The 17,730-nt window shown below is 42.1% G+C and overlaps 1 protein-coding gene across 1 annotated transcript in view; it reads left to right on the top strand.

Moving 5' to 3' along the window:
* The first annotated feature begins 815 nt into the window (after window positions 1-815).
* Window positions 816-17,730, top strand: part of FAM3B (FAM3 metabolism regulating signaling molecule B) — an 82,499-nt gene continuing 65,584 nt past the window's right edge. The window contains exon 1 of the mRNA XM_083608813.1: window positions 816-861. The gene's annotated coding sequence lies outside the window, so the exon portion shown is untranslated. The remainder of the gene's footprint in view (window positions 862-17,730) is intronic.

Genomic DNA, 17,730 nt, shown 5'->3' with positions numbered 1-17,730 from the left:
TGAAAATGCCCATTATTATTATTATTATTATAGCTTAACAACATACTGGTAATGAAAGGGAAATAAATTCTTGTATGGGGGCCGGAGTTCCTAATATGTGAAGCTTTTTTGAATGTGGATGCAGTTTTTTCACAATTAAAGCCCTTTCAATGTGTCTTGCTGTAGCTTGGTAATTCTTCTTCTGAGAGGTCAAAGAAATGTCAGAAAACCCATTTTGGAGGTGGGGGAGAAACCAGCCTTCCATCAGAACAGGAACATATATCTGCTCAAAGGACAAATCCATTAATAGGCACCAAAATAGTATGTTCTTTTGAATCACTCCTCCCTGTATATGGAGCTGTGCAACCTGAGAACTGTTTCACAAACACAATCCAAACTTCAAGTCCTATGAAGAGTAAGTTAAACATAATACTTGTGCGAATTATTTTTTGTTTTATGTATTTTTATTGGCTTTTATAATAATAAAAATAATAAAAATAAAAATATATTTTTTAAAATTTATATTCCACCTTTTCCCCTGACAGAGACTCAAGACAGCTTGCAGATAAAAATAATAAAGCTAAAAACATTGAGGGGGGAAACAATAATTAAAATGCAATGAAACATTGACAGAAGTAAAACTTCTGTGTATACCATAGGAGCCAACTCCTAGGGGCTGAGGTCATTTTGTCTGTCCCCTCATAAATTATTTGAGGGGCCAGACCCCCCCAAGTTGATGGACATTGCCATTCATATGGTGTGCATGTGCCAAGTCATGTGGGGCTTACCTGAGTGCCACCCCATATTTTTGTCAAGTTGGCACCCCTGTCCAATGGAATCAAGGTAACAAAGATGAAAAAAGAGCAAGTATTCCAAACAGATGTTACTAAGCCAACATAACTGCCTTGAGGTAGACACCGCAGGGTATTTTAGCTCAGCTGGTAAGAGCACAGTGCTGATAATACCAATGCCATGGGTTTGATCCCCATATAGGTGCATATTCTTAGATTGCAGGGGGGTTGAGCCTACAGCTCTATTATTCTACTAAACTGCAGGAATTGGTGGAAATCAAAGAGACAATGGAAGATTACCTATGTTAGATATGCAAAACCATTTATGTTTTTTTAACCAACCATAGTATGGTGCATTGAAAAAGCAAACTTCAGGAGCAGCGGAGTATTTTGCTTTCAAAATTACAGTACTGTTTAAGAATTGTTGACATTGTATATACTACATACTCAGAATTGCTATGAGTTAAAATATAGATAAGGAGATTTGAGCAGGGATCCATTAAGATGCCACAATAACTTTGAACCACCAGGTTTAGAGCAAAATTGACCCTTCTAGGAGTCTGAGACAGAGTCCAATTCAGATGATTGCTCTCATGCCATACTGAAAACCACATTGGATCTGAACACATGTTCAGATTTAGCACTTTTACCATGAGGTCTAGAAAGTCACTTGTACCGTTAAACCTGTGATTCTCTGTATTTTAAGAAGTATGTAGGAACTGACATTATTTCGGTTTTAAGGGCAAATGCTGACCTGAATCATAAGGAAGGTAGAGACTGGGAGATGCAGTTATATCAAGGGGAGGCTATAAAGAAGATCCCCTCTATATTTTGCCCAGATCTGTTAAACACATCTAACTAGGAGGAGGAGGTGTCTAACAGAACATTTCAGGCTCTGAGATGCTGACTAAAAGGCATGCATTAGAGAAGGAAGGAAAAGGACAATTTAAATGAAGGGGGAAAGAGCCATTTGGCCTGGTGAGATTTAGAAAGTTGCAAACTGCCTGTAGTCTTCCAGACGTCAACATGAGCTTTATGGATATTTTACTGATCTCTAACTAACGAACAGAAGGGGTCAGATATACAATGTGTCTCAATGAGATTTCTCTGGTGTGTTGTTTTATTTTTAAGTGGAAGCATGTGTTGGAAGATTAAGCAGCATCCCTTTAATCTCCGATTGTCCAGCTCCCCCTACTGTAATTACAGATTGTCAGACAGAAATGGCAACAGATGTTCAGTGTCTAAGCTAAGAATTATATACTTAGTCAATATCCCAGTGATTCAACACACTGATTGGGAGAGCAGAAGTTTACATTTATGTTGGATGGCAAAATGAAAGCATTTGTGAGCTGGAGCTGAATATGAGTGTAATCTTAATTGCTAACTGTTAATGAACAGAGAATGGCACAGTCTGTATGGTAATTGCACTGTGCTTAAATAAGATAATTTGCCTGCTTATTTTTTTTCAAAAAAAAAAACTCCTTTTCAGAGTAGTTTACCTTTCTGAGTGGTCTTTTAAATATCTTTTCAAATTGCATCTTTTCATGTTTCGTTGCACACCCTTTGGCCTGGCTAATTAGAGGAGGGAGGGGGGATGAACGGATAACACTCAGCCCTATCCCGACAGATGATGTTTCTTGGCTTGGTCAGAAGATTGCTGTTTCTTAAGGGATTTTCTTTTCCTCGCTATGATTCTGTTCCTTCTCTTGGTCTTAAAGACAGGGATATTTAGATTAGAGATAAAGCTCAGCCTAAAAAAGTGGGTCAGTGCCAGATCATTTTTAAAAAACCAACAACAACCACCCAATGTCATATGTATTAGTCTAGGTCATCCCTAGTTATAGAGAACTAGGTCCAATACTCTTTCTGCTGCATCAAAAACTCCAAAACATTCTTATTAGACCAACCAACATGACTTCTCATCCCATATGTGTTGCAGAGATTGATCTGTAGGTTGGTACTATACAGGTGTTGCACCCAGAGAAAATGAGAACATTCTGGCAGAGCTGGAAGTGTGTGTGTTTGTGCCAGGCAAAGGAGAAAGCACAGAGAGAAATTCGGGAAGAGTTAGAACCTAACCTAGTGGTGGAAAACCTTAAAGAAACCCAGCCACAGCTGGTATTGCCAGTGATCAGGGATGGTGGGAGTTGTAGTCTGAGAACATGAGGAGGACCATAGGTTCCCCACTGCTGGCCAAAGCACTCTTGGGAGAGACAATAGAGTTGAGGGGAGAGTATGAGGGTACTCCAACATGGAACCATGTTTTGGAAACTGACTAGGCTGAACTCTGAAAGAAGGAGGAGGAGGAGGAGAAAGAAGAAGAAGAAGAGGAGGAGGAGGAGGAGGAGGAGGAGGAGGAGTAGTTTGGATTTGATATCCCACTTTATCACTACCCTAAGGAGTCTCAAAGCAGCTCACAATCTCCTTTCCCTTCCTCCCCCACAACAAACACTCTGTGAGGTGAGTGGGGCTGAGAGACTTCAGAGAAGTGTGACTAGCCCAAGGTCACCCAGCAGCTGCATGTGGAGGAGGGGAGACACAAACCCGGTTCCCCAGATTATGAGTCTACAGCTCCTAACCACTACACCACACTGGCTCTGGGAAAAGGCGGGTACTCAGTAGGTTTAGTGAGTTAATATCATATATAAGCATAACAAGATGGGCCTGCTGGATCAGACCAGAGGCCCATCTAGATCAGCATCCTGTTCTCGTAATGACCAACCAGATGTCTATTGAAAGGAGGCCCTGAGTCCAGCTGCGCTCTCCCTGCTTGTGTTTCCCAGGTCGGGCTTGGTGAGAAATTCAGTTCAATTCACATTTGAAGCCAAACTTACCTGACTCACCCTTTCTTAAACAATAATGTATGAACCAAAACACAAACACAAATTCAAAACAAAACAAATTTTGCAATGCAGTTCTCCAGTCACATAGTGTACAAAAATACATATATCAGGGTAAAATATGCATATGAATGTACATATTAATGACAATAAAATACAAAGATGCGCTTTATTAGGAAAAATTGCTTTGCAAAAATATGTGTATTAAGAGAAAATGCTGAATAATTTTCATGAGGACTTTTTTAAAAATAATAATAATGAAGTAATGTGGAAATGTGGAAAACTGAACTGAAGATTGGAAAAACATCCCATGTTTATTCTTCCCTTTTCCCTTTTCCTTTTCTTCGCAACTAGTATTCCAAATTTAGAGATATATTGCTAAATGGTATGTGGAAGTGCTCATCCAATTCTAGAAACAAGTCACAACAGGCGCAGAAGGAAGCCATCTTAGCTGAAAGTTAAGTGCCCATGAGTTTCCTTGTGGTGCCATCAAGCTGGCTTTGCATATCAGGGGCATTAACCCAGAGCTCTTCCAGTATCTGGGAACTTTCCCATTAAATATTATAAGGAACTTCTTAAATAAGCATTTTGCTATGTGGGCTTTTAACTTTTATTGTGCCATTACGAATGTGAAAGCAGAAAAGAATTGCTTCTTGCCAGATGTTATGTTAAAGGCTTTGCAGAGAGCTGCGTTTGGCAAGGGAGCGTTGATGATACATTTTAAAGTAACCACACAGCTGCAAGTGGGACTGCTTCATAGCATTCCTCTTCTATGGAGCTGTTGGTGTACAGTATTTACTTGAAGCTTTATAAAAATTAGTAAATGCAATGTTACTTTGGGGAGAGTGTTGGCTTAAAGTAGGCCTGTATGCACAATTCGCTATGGGCTTCTTCTCATTGTACACACACCATCATAGCATTTCCTCAGTGTCATGTGTTGCTTTACCTGCTTTGGGTCTGTGGTGATAGTGCTTGCATGTAATTTTCCTCCTTGCAATTATATGTCCCCTGCAGCCAAGCAGAGTGGTTTGGTTACTGGGCAAATATTATCCTGACATGGAAGCACATGCTGAGGAGAGCCCATTGTCTCAATCATCCACAACTCAGCATGCCTAGAAAGCGCCAAAGCACAAGGCCAGGTAGGATTCAAGATCCCTGTTGCAGAAGGGCCAGTATTTACACATTTTGTTTGAGTTTCTCTCTCAGTGTGTGTATTACTACTACTACTACTACTAATCTCTTCCATTTTCCTTGCATGGAAAAGGCCTGCTTATATGAGCAGAGTGATATGTGAGCCAGGAGTTCAGACAATACTACTGCTATAATTCCTCCTCTCCCTCCCCCCCACCTCAAAAAAATGCCCCTCCCTGGTCCAGGAACTTGCCACAGATATACAAAGCCTCACATGTTAGAGTACTCAAACAAAGGGTTAAGCATGATATTGCTTAGCAGGGAAAGGCTGTAGTTCAGTAGTAGAACATCTGCTTTGCATACAGAAGGCCCCAGATTCAATACCTGCCATCTCCAGGAAGGGCTGGAAAGACTCCTTGCTGTGTGAACTCTGGATAGCCACTGCCAGTCATTGAAGAAATACTGAGCTAGATTCAGTATAAGGCAGTGGCCTCCTGTCCTTCTGTGCTTCCTATGAGGGAAAACATGAAATAAATCAACACAGGACAGATCGTATATGAGCAGCAGCAGAATCCTGCTATACATAGAAGTTGGCCAGCTAGGGTGTGCCACGTCAGTGCCAAGAGAGGCAGGCAGGATGGTAGGTAGGCCAGGCATGATATCCAATCTAGGAGCCTGGCATTCTGTCTGTCTCCACACCAGAACAGTGCCTGCTATGTTTTGGACTTCTGTTCATTCACTTTCCCTCTTCTCCTTTCAGCTTCTTCACAGCCTCCAAGACTACATTCAAGGTCTATGATATGGGTGGGCAACTTCAGGACTAGGGGGTTGAATGTGGCCCTGCAAGTCTTTCTATCTGGCCCTTGGACCTGTCTCCAGGCTACAATCCCCCACCGGCCCTTCTTCATGCCCTAAATGTTTTTTCTTGGATAGAATGTATCTCTGAATTCTGATAATGTCCCTTTCTTTCCTGGATGGAGGATAGTGTTTATGTATAGAAAGTAATCTACTGCACAAAGGCAACATTTACATTCTTTGCTTCTCCCACTCTTGACCCTGGCCTTGCTTACCACTATCATGTAGTGGTGCATCCAAGAGTACTAAAGGAGCTTACAGGTGTGATTCCGGAGCCTTTGTCTATTTTCTTTTAGAATTCTTGGAGAACAGGTGAGGTCCCTACAGACTGCAGGCGGGCAAATGTTGTCCCCATCTTCAGAAAGGAGGGAAAGGAAGACTCAGGTAACTACCGACCGGTGAGCTTGACATCGATACCAGGAAAGGTCCTAGAACAGATAATTCAACAGTTGGTCTGTGAGCACTTAGAAAAGGATGTTGTGATTACTAAGACCCAGTATGGGTTTCTCAAAAATAAGTCATGCCAGACCAAGTTGATTTCTTTTTTTGATGGAATTACAAACTTGGGGGATGAGGGAAATGCTGTGGACATAGTATATCTTGATTTCAGTAAGGTTTTTGGCAAAGTCCCCCAAGATATTATCTCAAGAAAGCTGGTAAAATGTGGGTTGAACGAGGTAACTGTTAGGTGGATTTCTGGCTGGTTGACTGACTGAACCCAAGTACTCATTAATGGTTCCTCATTAACCCAGAAAAAAGAGGCAAGTGGGGTGCCACAGGGTTCTGTCCTGGGCCCATTGTTGTTTAACCTCTTTGTAAATGACTTGGATGAAGGAATTGAAGGTATGCTCGTCAAATTTGCAGATGACACCAAACTGGAAGGGGTAGCTAATGTCACAGAAGACAGAATCAGAATTCAAAATGACCTTATCAGATTGGAGAACTGGACGCAAGCTAACAAAATGTAAGGTTTGGCACTTAGACAGGAAGATCCAGATGCACAAATATAGGATGGGAGACATCTGGCTTACTAGCAGTACACGTGAAAAGGATCTAGAGGTCTTGGTGGACCACAAGCTTAACATGAGTCAATAGTGTGATGCAGCAGCAAAAAAAAGCTAACGCTATTCTAGGCTGCATCAACAGAAGTATAGTGTCCAGATCAAGAGAAGTAATAGTACCACTGTATTCTGCCTTAGTCAGATCACACTTGGAATACTGTGTCCAATTCTGGGCACCACAGTTTAAGAAGGATGTTGACAAGCTGGAAGGTGTGCAGAGGAGGGCAACCAAGATGATCAAGGGTCTGGAAACTAAGCCTTATGAGGAGTGCTTGAAGGAGCTGGGTATGTTTAGCCTGGAAAAGAGGAGACTGAGAGGAGATATGATAGCCATCTTCTAATATCTTAAGGGCTGTAACATAGAGGAAGAATCATGCTTGTTTTCTCCTGCTCTGGAGGGTAAGACTCGAACCAACAGCTTCAAGTTGCAAGAAAGGAGATTCCAACTAAACATTTGGACAAACTTTCTGACAGAGCTCTTCAGCAGTGGAACAGACTCCCACGAGAGGTGGTGGACTCTCCTTCCTTGGTGGTTTTTAAGGAGAGGTTGGATGGCCATCTGTCATGGATGCTTTAGCTGAGATTCCTTCATTGCAGGGGGTTGGACTAGATGACCCTTGGGGCCCATTCCAACTCTAAGATTCTATGACTCAATGTGATTTAGAAGAGAAGGCAACCATCAGGCTGAAAATGATTCCCCCACCTTACGCCAGTGGAGTCCTCACAAGTGGTGTCTCATCTAGCAGATGCAAGGAGACTAATGAAGAGAGCTCAGGGGCTTAGATGCGGTAGCTGCTGGAAAATTATCTTTTCAGTCGCAATGACTGCCTCACCCCCGTCTACATAAAGAACTGAAAAAGCCTCTTTAGCCAATTCGTCATTAAATGAAAAGTGTGTCTGCATGGAGATCTCAGCCCTTATGCAAAGCAATGCACAGCATGTACTGCCGAAAATGTATTCAGCATCACAAATTCTCCCACTGGATCTGAATGCTGAAGTAATTATTTTGCAGTTTGGTCTGCCAAAAGATTTACTTCTCCTGGAAAAGTGTTTAGCAAATGTTGTGAGGATCAAAGGAGCAAACATTTTCATGACAAAAGGGAATTTATACTCCAGACTACACTAGACAGTGATTAGTGAGTCACACACAAGAAGTGTCTTGTTTTCATCTTTCAGGCCTTGTCGCATTTAACTAAATGCTAATTCCTCAACTAGTAGCTTCACATCCTTCACTGTGACTGCCTGAACTGCTCACCTTTTATCTGCTAATAACCATTCTGTTGTGCTGAAGGGTTGTTGTTGTTATTATCAAGGTGTGTGTGTGTGTTGTTAGCCGCCTAAGTGACTCTGTCAAGTACATGTTGAGTGTGCATGAGTGTGTGGCTGTCTGCTGAGGATTTTTTAAAAAGTTTATAATGTGCTCAAGTTCTGATGAGGGTCTGATGTGGGGAAAGCAGAAGCAACTTGGCTCAGGAATAGTGTGTCAAAAGCAGATGAAGTGGTGAGGCTCAGTAACAAAGAAATGGGTGGTATGGAGAACCTGCATTCTCAGAGTTCAGGTGCATAAAATCCTTGTTGTTGTTTTTTGCACGAATAACTCAGAACAAATGAGTAGGGAAGTAGGTGTAAGAAAGCTGCTAATGTTCAAGAGACTGAGTGTACAATACTATCCTCCAAAAAGAGGTGTTCAGCATTACAGAAGGCATCAGGAAAAGATCATAGCTCAGTGGTAGAGCACATACTTTATACTATGTAGAAAGTGTCGAGTTTCGGTTCTGGTGTCTCCAGTTAAAAGGATTGTTAAAAGAGTCAGGTGATAGGAAGGGACACTGCCTCAGGCCTTGGAGAGCTGGGATAGCAGAGGACTAGATGCACCAATGGTTTGGCCTGGTATAAAGTAGCTTCCTGTGTTGGCAAAGCAACATGTAGTGGGCTTGCCATTTCTTCCTGCAAAACTTAAACCAATGCATGGCCTGTCCTGTAACAATATTCTAGTCTGACCTGCACTAAGTCAGTTTCACAGCCCAGATATGATTCTAGGGCGACACCCAGGCAGTTCAGGACAGCTGGATGAAGCTTGTGAAAAACTACTGACCAAATGAGGGTTGATGTGTATTTGTGAGATTTGGATTAGCTTGAAGAGGAAAGCTTTGTAATGTTGGATATTTCTTGTGTGGGTTGGGTGTGGTTAATGTCCTGGTCCATGCCAATGCCCATCACAAAAAGAAGGCAATGGTCCAAGCAAGGTTCATATCAGTAGTTTTGGGGTTCTGGGACAGATGGCAAGGCAAATCAGGACCTTGGATAAGGACCAAGCTGCTGTTTCAGGACCATGGTTAGTGGTTCTGCAGCTGAAGCAGAAAATGCAAGCAGTGCCTTGGCACCACCTGCAGAACTTTATTGTTCGGGCTAAGTAGTCAAGATTATCTTAGAAATGCCTGTGGCATATAAATGCCTTAAATAAGGAAGGAAATAAGACGGAAGACCCACCTCCTGAATGATGTGTCTGGCCTTTCTCTGCAGGCATTTGCTTTCATTAGGCAGTGGGACTTCAAGCTGTGTAGGATGCTATGGAGAAAGCTCCTCAAGGCTCTCCCAATTCTTCAAGGAGTCTGTGGTTCAGTCATCAGGATCCAGTGGCAGAGGTGTCTCCTCAGCATTCAAGGGATGAGATGCAGGCTCCAGTGCTGCTGGATTCACATGGGAAGGACTAGGGACTGAGTCCATCTTCTTCTGAGGGCTCCTGTTGTACAAGGACCCACCACCTGAAAACTCTTGGTCTGGCGCCATGACACATGTGTATTTATGCAAGTGAAGACTATGGATAGGGCTTGTGGAATGAGATACTGCATATCACTTATTTAGGAGGGCAAAGCGGTAAGTGATGAATTCAACTCCCTTTGACAATGAAAGTATAATACTGCCTAATTCTCCTTCCCACTCTTCCATCTGCCACCTCCAGTAATTTAAATCCTTCCAAAGGAGACTAAAGCCGTACTGGTAGGGGAAAGCCGCATTAACTAGAGAACCTGTGAAACAAGCAAATGGCAACTTAACTGTCAAACCTTAACAACATGATGGGATTTGTGCAGTGCTTCAAAGTCCAAAACATAGTACATGGCGCTCTGAAGCTTTGTATGTTACTACTGTGCAACACAGAGCTCCTCTAGCCTGCTTTGAATTCATCTGATATTTTTTTTATGGTTGGCTTTTTTTTAATTGCATCAGCACACAAGATAAGAAAGCCAGTGGTTTAATCATGCTGCAACTGACACATCTGCAGGATGTGGGACACACATCTTTGTTATCAGACACTGTGTGGGTGAACATAAATACCATCCAGGCCATATACACACACACACGATTACTACAGAGCCTCGTTGCTCTGGCCAACGGAGTTCAGTGCTTGAGAAAGCATTGTAGTCATTGCAGCCAGTTGGGTGGGATGTCAATCAAAGAATTGTTCAGTGCATTTGACATTGACAAGTGTTATCCCTGCACAAGTCAGTTGAGAAAACGTCATGGAGGAAGACTACAAAATGGTAATGAAAAAAGGTTATAGAGACTGGATCTTGGTGCAATGGATGCTTTGGGATACTACAGCTTTCTGTTGAGCATGGAAGGCCATGGCAAAGAGGCAGGATACAACATTCGTATCATCATCAATCATTATCATTAAATTTATATACCGTCTTTCCTCCCAAAGGAGCCCAGGGTGGAAAATAAAAACATATTTTAAATTATTCCAAGACAGATCCAAACTGGGAAGCATAGCTAATGCCACAGAAGACAGAATCAGGATTCAAGATTACTTTAACAAATTGGAGTACCAGGCCAAAACTAGCAACTTGAATTTCAGTAGGAACAAATGTCAGGTTCTACACTTAGGCAGAAAGAACCAGCTGCACAAATATAAGATGGGAACACCTGGCTTGCCAGTAGTATATTTGAAATGGATCTGGGGGTCTTAATAAACGCCAAGATTAATACATATAAGTAAACATTCTGATACAGCAGCAAAAAAGTGAATGTTTTTCTAGGCTGCATCAACAAAAGTATAGTGTCCCGATTCTGAATTTTTTCAAAATTTGCATAGAGGTTATATGACATTGCCTGGTGCTGCTGTTATCCCAGCTTCACCACTGCAGTTGCTCATCAGTTTTCTTACCACAAAATGAACAGATTTTGTTTAGTTTCTGGAAGAGAATTGGTTGCACAAGAGCACCAAATCCACATTCATCACACAGCTTACATTTTGCTGGTATATATGATTGAATCATTTCCACAAGACAGTGACAATCTGGAAGCAGCCCAAGAAATCATTTTCTTCATTTTATGACATACAACAGAAAGCAAGATACAGACCTATTGAGAGATGTGCATTAAAACAACAGAAAGCAAGTTACCATTGAATTAAAACCAGCATTCTGCTGAGTGCTACCTAAATCATGTCCTTTTATACCCTACTTCCTCCAGAACTTTTAATACTGCCTCGTTAGGTGCTCAGCTACAAATGTTAAGCTTAAAGACAGATGAACAAAGTAAATTTAATGTGCTTAAACTTAATGCATGGCAGAAGTGGCTTCATGGATGATGGTGTAAGCTTCTAACATTTCTTGAACAGTAGACCAACGCATTAAAATGTGGTAATTAGACTTGGCAAAACACTTGTGTCCCATGATGCACTTCCGTTGTGTCAGGCAATTTGTGTGTGCATTTGGTTGTCTGCAATGCTGGGTTCACCACCAGGAGAGTAATGTAAAGGATACACAGAATCTGTCTCTAACAACAAAGTGCCAAAGGAAAATACACAGTGTTTTTATTTACTTCTTTATTTTAGACCATAAAAATCCAGCTTTTCCACTCCAGAGGAATCATTCAAAGTGGCTAACAAAGTATAAAAACAGAGACAGAAATAACAGCAATAATTGCAGCATTAAAACAATTACCAAAACCAAACGAAATAAAAGCAGCCTGGGGGGGTGGAATTCAGTCTAGGGAACCAGGGATAGTAGTACATAAATTAAAGAGTAATGAATAAACAGCAGCAGAAGGGAGACAACACTTACCTGCAGCCCCTTCTACCCTCTGAAAATCTTCTCTGCAGAGTTGGGGACCCTCTGGATTAAAATGAGAGGCAGTGCAAGAGGCTACAGGTGAAGGGCAATTTGGCCAAAAAAAAAAAAAACCCTTTACGATGGCTGAATCCTCCACTAAATCTTGGTCTTGCCTGTGAATGGAAGGAGTGCTTCCATTTGCTAGCACCTAGGTATTGTCAACAGAAGATTTCAGAAGCTGATGCCTATGTTATCACCTCCAGCATGAATAGGTTATGTGTGTGTGTGTGTGCGCACGTGCATGCAAATGTATATGGAAGCACACATGGGATGAAAAAGTGTTGGGAAACTATTGTTGGACTACAACTCCCATCATGGCTCAGTTGGTTAGAACATGGTGCTGATAACAACAAGGTCACTGATTCAATCCCCCTAGGGGACAGCTGCATGTTCCTGCATTGCAGGGAGCTGGACTAGATGATCTTCACGGTCACTTCCAACTGTGAATTGGAATAATTCTGTGAATTATTTCTATGAATTATTCCTATCCCTGAGAATTGGTCACGCTGGCTGAGAATGATGGGAGTTGAACAAGTCCAGTGACATCAGGAAAACCATAGGGTTCCCATCACTAAGTTAAACCAATTGAAACTGGTTAAGTTTGAAAGTGTAGACATGCACTTAAGCCTTACATCTAGGCTAAAACTGGTTTCATGATCAATATTAGTTATGATAAGAGTTATCTGTGAGGCCGCCTTTTTACTGCACCTACTTCTGAAAGACGTTATGACATGCTCTGAGCTTTAGCAAGAGCCTATGTTGCTAGGTGGGATGCGGGTGGTGCTGTGGGTTAAACCACAGAGCCTAGGACTTGCCGATCAGAAGGTCAGCGGTTCGAATCCCCGCAATGGGATGAGCTCCCGTTGCTTGGTCCCAGCTCCTGCCCACCTAGCAGTTTGAAAGCACGTCAAAGTGCAAGTAGATAAATAGGTACCGCTCCGGCGGGAAGGTACACAGCGTTTCCGTGCACTGCTCTGGTTTCACCAGAAGCGGCTTAGTCATGCTGGCCACATGACCTGGAAGCTGTACGCCGGCTTCCTCGGCCGATAAAGCGAGATGAGCGCCGCAACCCCAGAGTCGGCCACGACTGGACCTAATGGTCAGGGGTCCCTTTACCTTTACCTATGTTGCTAGGTATTACATATTGCTTAGTATTATATAAAGCTTCCTGGTCAACCAGTTCAGAACATCAGTATACTGGTCTAAGGAATATTTTGCTGGCACTCATTCTTAATATAGCTTGTGCTTAGGGCATGAACTCTGTCCATTGCTATACCAAAGAGACTTTTGTGGTAATTCTGCTGTGAATGTTCACTTTGAACTGGTGAATCCTACATACACAATCATAGCAGAGAGAAAATTACTTCTTTTGTATTATATGGCGTATTGACTTTGGTGTACATCTTAAGTAATAACCACCTGCAAACACACACACACACACACACACAATACCAGCCAACCAGATTTTGCATGGAAAGGCAAAACATATACAGCCTAATTATATTACATGCAAAATAGCTTGCACTGTACATAAAATCCAATTGATTTGTGCTGGGTTGTGTTCCAGGGATAGCGCATATATGCAAAAACGTGTATAGTTAAGCCACTCCCTTGGCACTGCCCCCGTGCAACCATCTTTACCTTCTGCAGCTCGAATGCCCCCAAGAAAGGCAGAGGACTTTTAAGGTCCCCACCTTCCTTACTGGGATATGGGGTGTTCTCTCACAGGTTCTGGGAGGCTCCCACAAGATTTCACAAGGCAGAGAGCTTAAAAGCTCTTTTTGCACATGGTTTTCCTGAAAATGTGTATATTAGAGAAAAAGAACATGGACATGTGTATGAATTTTTGAGTGAACTGTTTTCTTTTCAAATGGCAAACTCGTGCAGAATTGGGATGAACTGAATTTGAGGCTGGAAAATGAAAGAAGCAGAAATTGACTGGTTTGCTCATCTCCAGCAGGGCCATTCCTGTCGTGCAGCAGTTAAGCAACTTGCTTCCTGGGCCACCATGAAAGAGAGAATATGTGAAGGCTGGAATTGGTATCTGAGTGGTACTGCAAGATTTTGGAATTATTTTTAGCTGATCATTGGCCATCATGGCTGGAGCTTCTGGGAGTCGGAAACCAACAACATCTGGAGTGTCACAGGCATTTGGGCATCTGAGTTCTGCTTCAGGTAGCAAAACAGCCTGCCCTAATGCTGACTATATGACTGTTTCTGTGGTATTTAAAAATGAGAAGTATTCTGTCAATTAATCTGTGTTTGGCCTGAAATATCAATAGATACCAAGTGTTAAGCACCGTGGTTTTATCGCTGTTGCTTTAGCAGTTGTTTGGCTGTTATTGTGGTTATTTAAGGAGATGAAAGGCTTTCTGCCTGTGTCAGCAAATGCACCTTGGCTTCTTTAATAATAAATAAATAACCTGACAGAAAATATTGGCTGGAGAAATCCAATCCTCCCTAACCTACATGAGGAGTGAGTTGCAGGGGGGGGGCGTGGAAAAGAAAGTGGGGGGAGAAGATCACCATATCTCCCTTTTCCTTCTGACATAAACATGCTGCCATGGAAGAAGAAGAAAAAAACCCACTTACAAAGCAAGTATATTTATTTATTTGCTTTTATATACAGCATATATACCTAAAACGATAGCTCTCTGGAGAATGACAAGCAGCCTTCCATTAGCCAATTTGTGGCTCAGTTTCAAGATGCAAGGCTGTAGCACAGCGGGGCAAACTCAGCGTGAATGAAGTCAAAAGAATTACACCAGAGAGAAATTTCACCCCGTCATTCGTACTGTTTCTTCAGTGTTTTCTGTTCATTTCCTCATTTTTTATTATTTTTTTAAAGTGCCCTGGGAATAAATAATTGCATTTGGATATGATGGCGTATTACTTTCAAAAAATAAGCAGAAACACAAGCATAGGATGTATTTGTCATGGGAATTCAGTGAAATAACAGAAATAGAAATGGTGAGAAATATTTGTATGATACCCCCTGGCAGAGCTAGAAACCCTGCCCACTGCCTACTCATAGTGGCCCTATTTGTCATGGCCAGGCCATAAAACTGAGCGCCCAGTTTGCATACTCATATTCTTAAAAGATCAACCTATTTCCTGTCTGTCTAACTTTAACATGGCTGTTCTAAAGGCTGTTTCATTCAGTTTCTGCATTAAAAAACGAACAAACTGTAAAAAAAATTATAAGAACATGCAAATTTGCCTCATTAATCATTAATCCATTCAGCTCAGTATTGCCCACACTGGCTTGCAGTACCTCTGCAGTGTTTCAGGCAGGGTCCTCTCCCAGCCATACCTCGAGATGCAGGGGACGGAACCTAGCACTTTCTGTATGAAAAGCAGATGCTGTTCCACTGAGCTAAGGCTCTTCTCCAATTCATTATTTTTCAATACAGTGGTACCTTGGCACTCAAACTTAATCCGTTCCGGAAGTCTGTTCCAAAACCAAAGCGTTCCAAATCCAAGGTGCACTTTCCCATAGAAAGTACAATGATGCCTCTGGTTACAAACTTAATTCATTCCGGAGGTCAGTTCTTAAGCTGAAACCGTTCTTAGCCTGAGCGTGCTTTCGCTAATGGGGCCTCCCTCTGGTGCGCGACTTCCGTTTGCACCCTGGGGCAAAGTTCGCAACCAGGAGCAGCTGCTTCCAGGTTAGCGGAGTTCGTAACCTGAAGTGTTCATAACCAGAAGTGTTCATAACCAGAGGTACCACTGTAATGCAAAATGGATCAATCCGTTCCAGACTTTAAAAACAACAATCCTAAAACAGCAATTTAACAAGAATTTTACTATCTAACGAGACCATTGATCCATAAAATGAAAACAATATCAATGTACTGTAGTATAAAATAAATAAGACAGTATTGTGGATGATAAAAATTAAAATTATTTTTTTTTCTTACCTGCACTGATGATAGTCATTGTTTGGATGGGGGGCTTTTATCCATTTCCGCAGTCACACAATCAATCAGTCAGTAGCTGAACTGGGTTCCCCACAGTCACAAAAACAAATTAACCAAAAAAGCCTCAAAAACACAAACACAAAATAAATAGCAAGAACAAAAGCGCCAAACTTAATCCATTCTGGAAGTCCATTTGACTTCCAAAATGTTTGAAAACCAAGGCGCAGCTTCTGATTGGTGCAGGTGCCCCAGAAACAATAGCCGACAACCACATTGGACGTTCAGCTTCCGAAAAACATTTGAAAACTGGAACACTTACTTCCGCGTTTTCGGTGTTTGGGAACCAAGGCATTTGAGAACCAAGGTACCACTGTACATAACTTACAATATTTTGAAGGGGCCCTGTCTTTTTTGCCAGGTAGTACCATAGCTGTTATCAGCATCTAGGAGGCCTGGATTTCACTGCAATCACCGTGGACATATTCAAAATGAGTTCACAAATGCCCCTGAGAGCAAAGGGACAAGATGATGCGTAATCCCTTCTGGGGACGTGACACATACATTGTCCCTGAGATTTATCTTGAATTTGTTGTGTCTTCTGCAGCATCAGCTACTCCTCTCAGCATTCCCCTCTCAGTACGAGGGGAAATCAAGAGAAATGGATAGAGAGCAAGGTATTTAAAAGCCACATGCCAAGAAAGAAAGACACACACACAAGCACTGTGTGATTAATTTTTGAGATCAAATTCTTCACTTGGTTCAGTGGAGTTATGTAAAAAGTATGTGGCCATGCAATTTTCCTTCACCTTAAGAGTGAAAAGTAATAGCATTTAAATGCAATCCTAGTTTGTGAGCATTTCTCAGGAGACACTCACTTTCTGTTTAGAATTATATTATACTGACATCTGGTGGACATGGAAATAATTGATTGAAAGGTTTGTGGGTTTAAAAACAACAAGAAGAGACATTCAGTGCATTCACTGAAGTTGTTCTACCGTAAATGCGGTGGGGTGTTTTTAGGGGAAAGAATGGTGCTAGTACTCACCATGAAGTTGTTACAGTACGTGCCACTCATGGTGGAGGGGTGGGGAGGGAAAGGTGTCAGTACTGCAGACCCTTGAGTACATACCCCCAGAAAAAAGCACTGAAAAATTGCATTCATATAACATGTTCTCTAGTCTGGTCCTAACAAGAAGAGTGTGGCATAGAATATATGCAAGGAAAACCATTACCAAGCTGTGGTAATGGTAATGACCACCATGATGAAGCACACTTGAAAGGCTTTATGTATTGAAAGATAACTGCTGCGGCATTTGTCCTCTGCAGCTGGAACCACATGAAAGCAGCTGCACCATGGCCCCCTTTCAGGTGTTTTCCTCCATGCAATCATAATCATGCGGAGGAAGAGAGTGGGGCAGCCCTGCTTCCACTGAACAACACCAGCTACATCTGGGGAGCAGGCCCTAGTGCAAAAAACAATGCCTGATTTGATCTGTATTTGTAGGCTTCCTCCATGATGTAGAACCCCGAACATGCAAGCTCCCCTCTGAGATCATGCCCCCAACATGTGGATGGCAGAGATGTGATGGGGCATGCTGGGGTCAATGGGTGGTGCCCCATTCTCTTCCTCCATGTGATTTTGACTGTGTGGAAAACAACTCCTGAATAGATCTAATGAGTTATAATAACTACATTTGATATACAACAATGCGGGTGAACAAATGGCACACTTGGATAATCAAGATAATCAAAGAAACTTTGGGAAACCATAATTACTGAGGGCTTATAAAAATCGGTGCAAGTTCTGAAATTGTTTGGTGAGCTTCCCTAAGGAGACACAGGAGGGCAGGCAGCAATGCTTCTAGGCAGTTGTCCATCACACTTTTGTTAACACAGGAGGACACTCTCTCCTATGCCTGTCAGAAGAAAGTCTCACTTCAATTCACTTATTCCCACATAAGTGTGCAGAGTAACCCCCTTTCCCTAACTCCCCCTCTTCCCCAGTTCTACATCTAACTTTGCTCATTTGTGTGGTT

This window comes from Podarcis filfolensis (genome assembly GCF_964270895.1).
Source record: "Podarcis filfolensis genome assembly, chromosome: 4".
Lineage (NCBI taxonomy): Eukaryota > Metazoa > Chordata > Lepidosauria > Squamata > Lacertidae > Podarcis > Podarcis filfolensis.
This window is presented reverse-complemented; position numbering and strand designations above follow the sequence as displayed.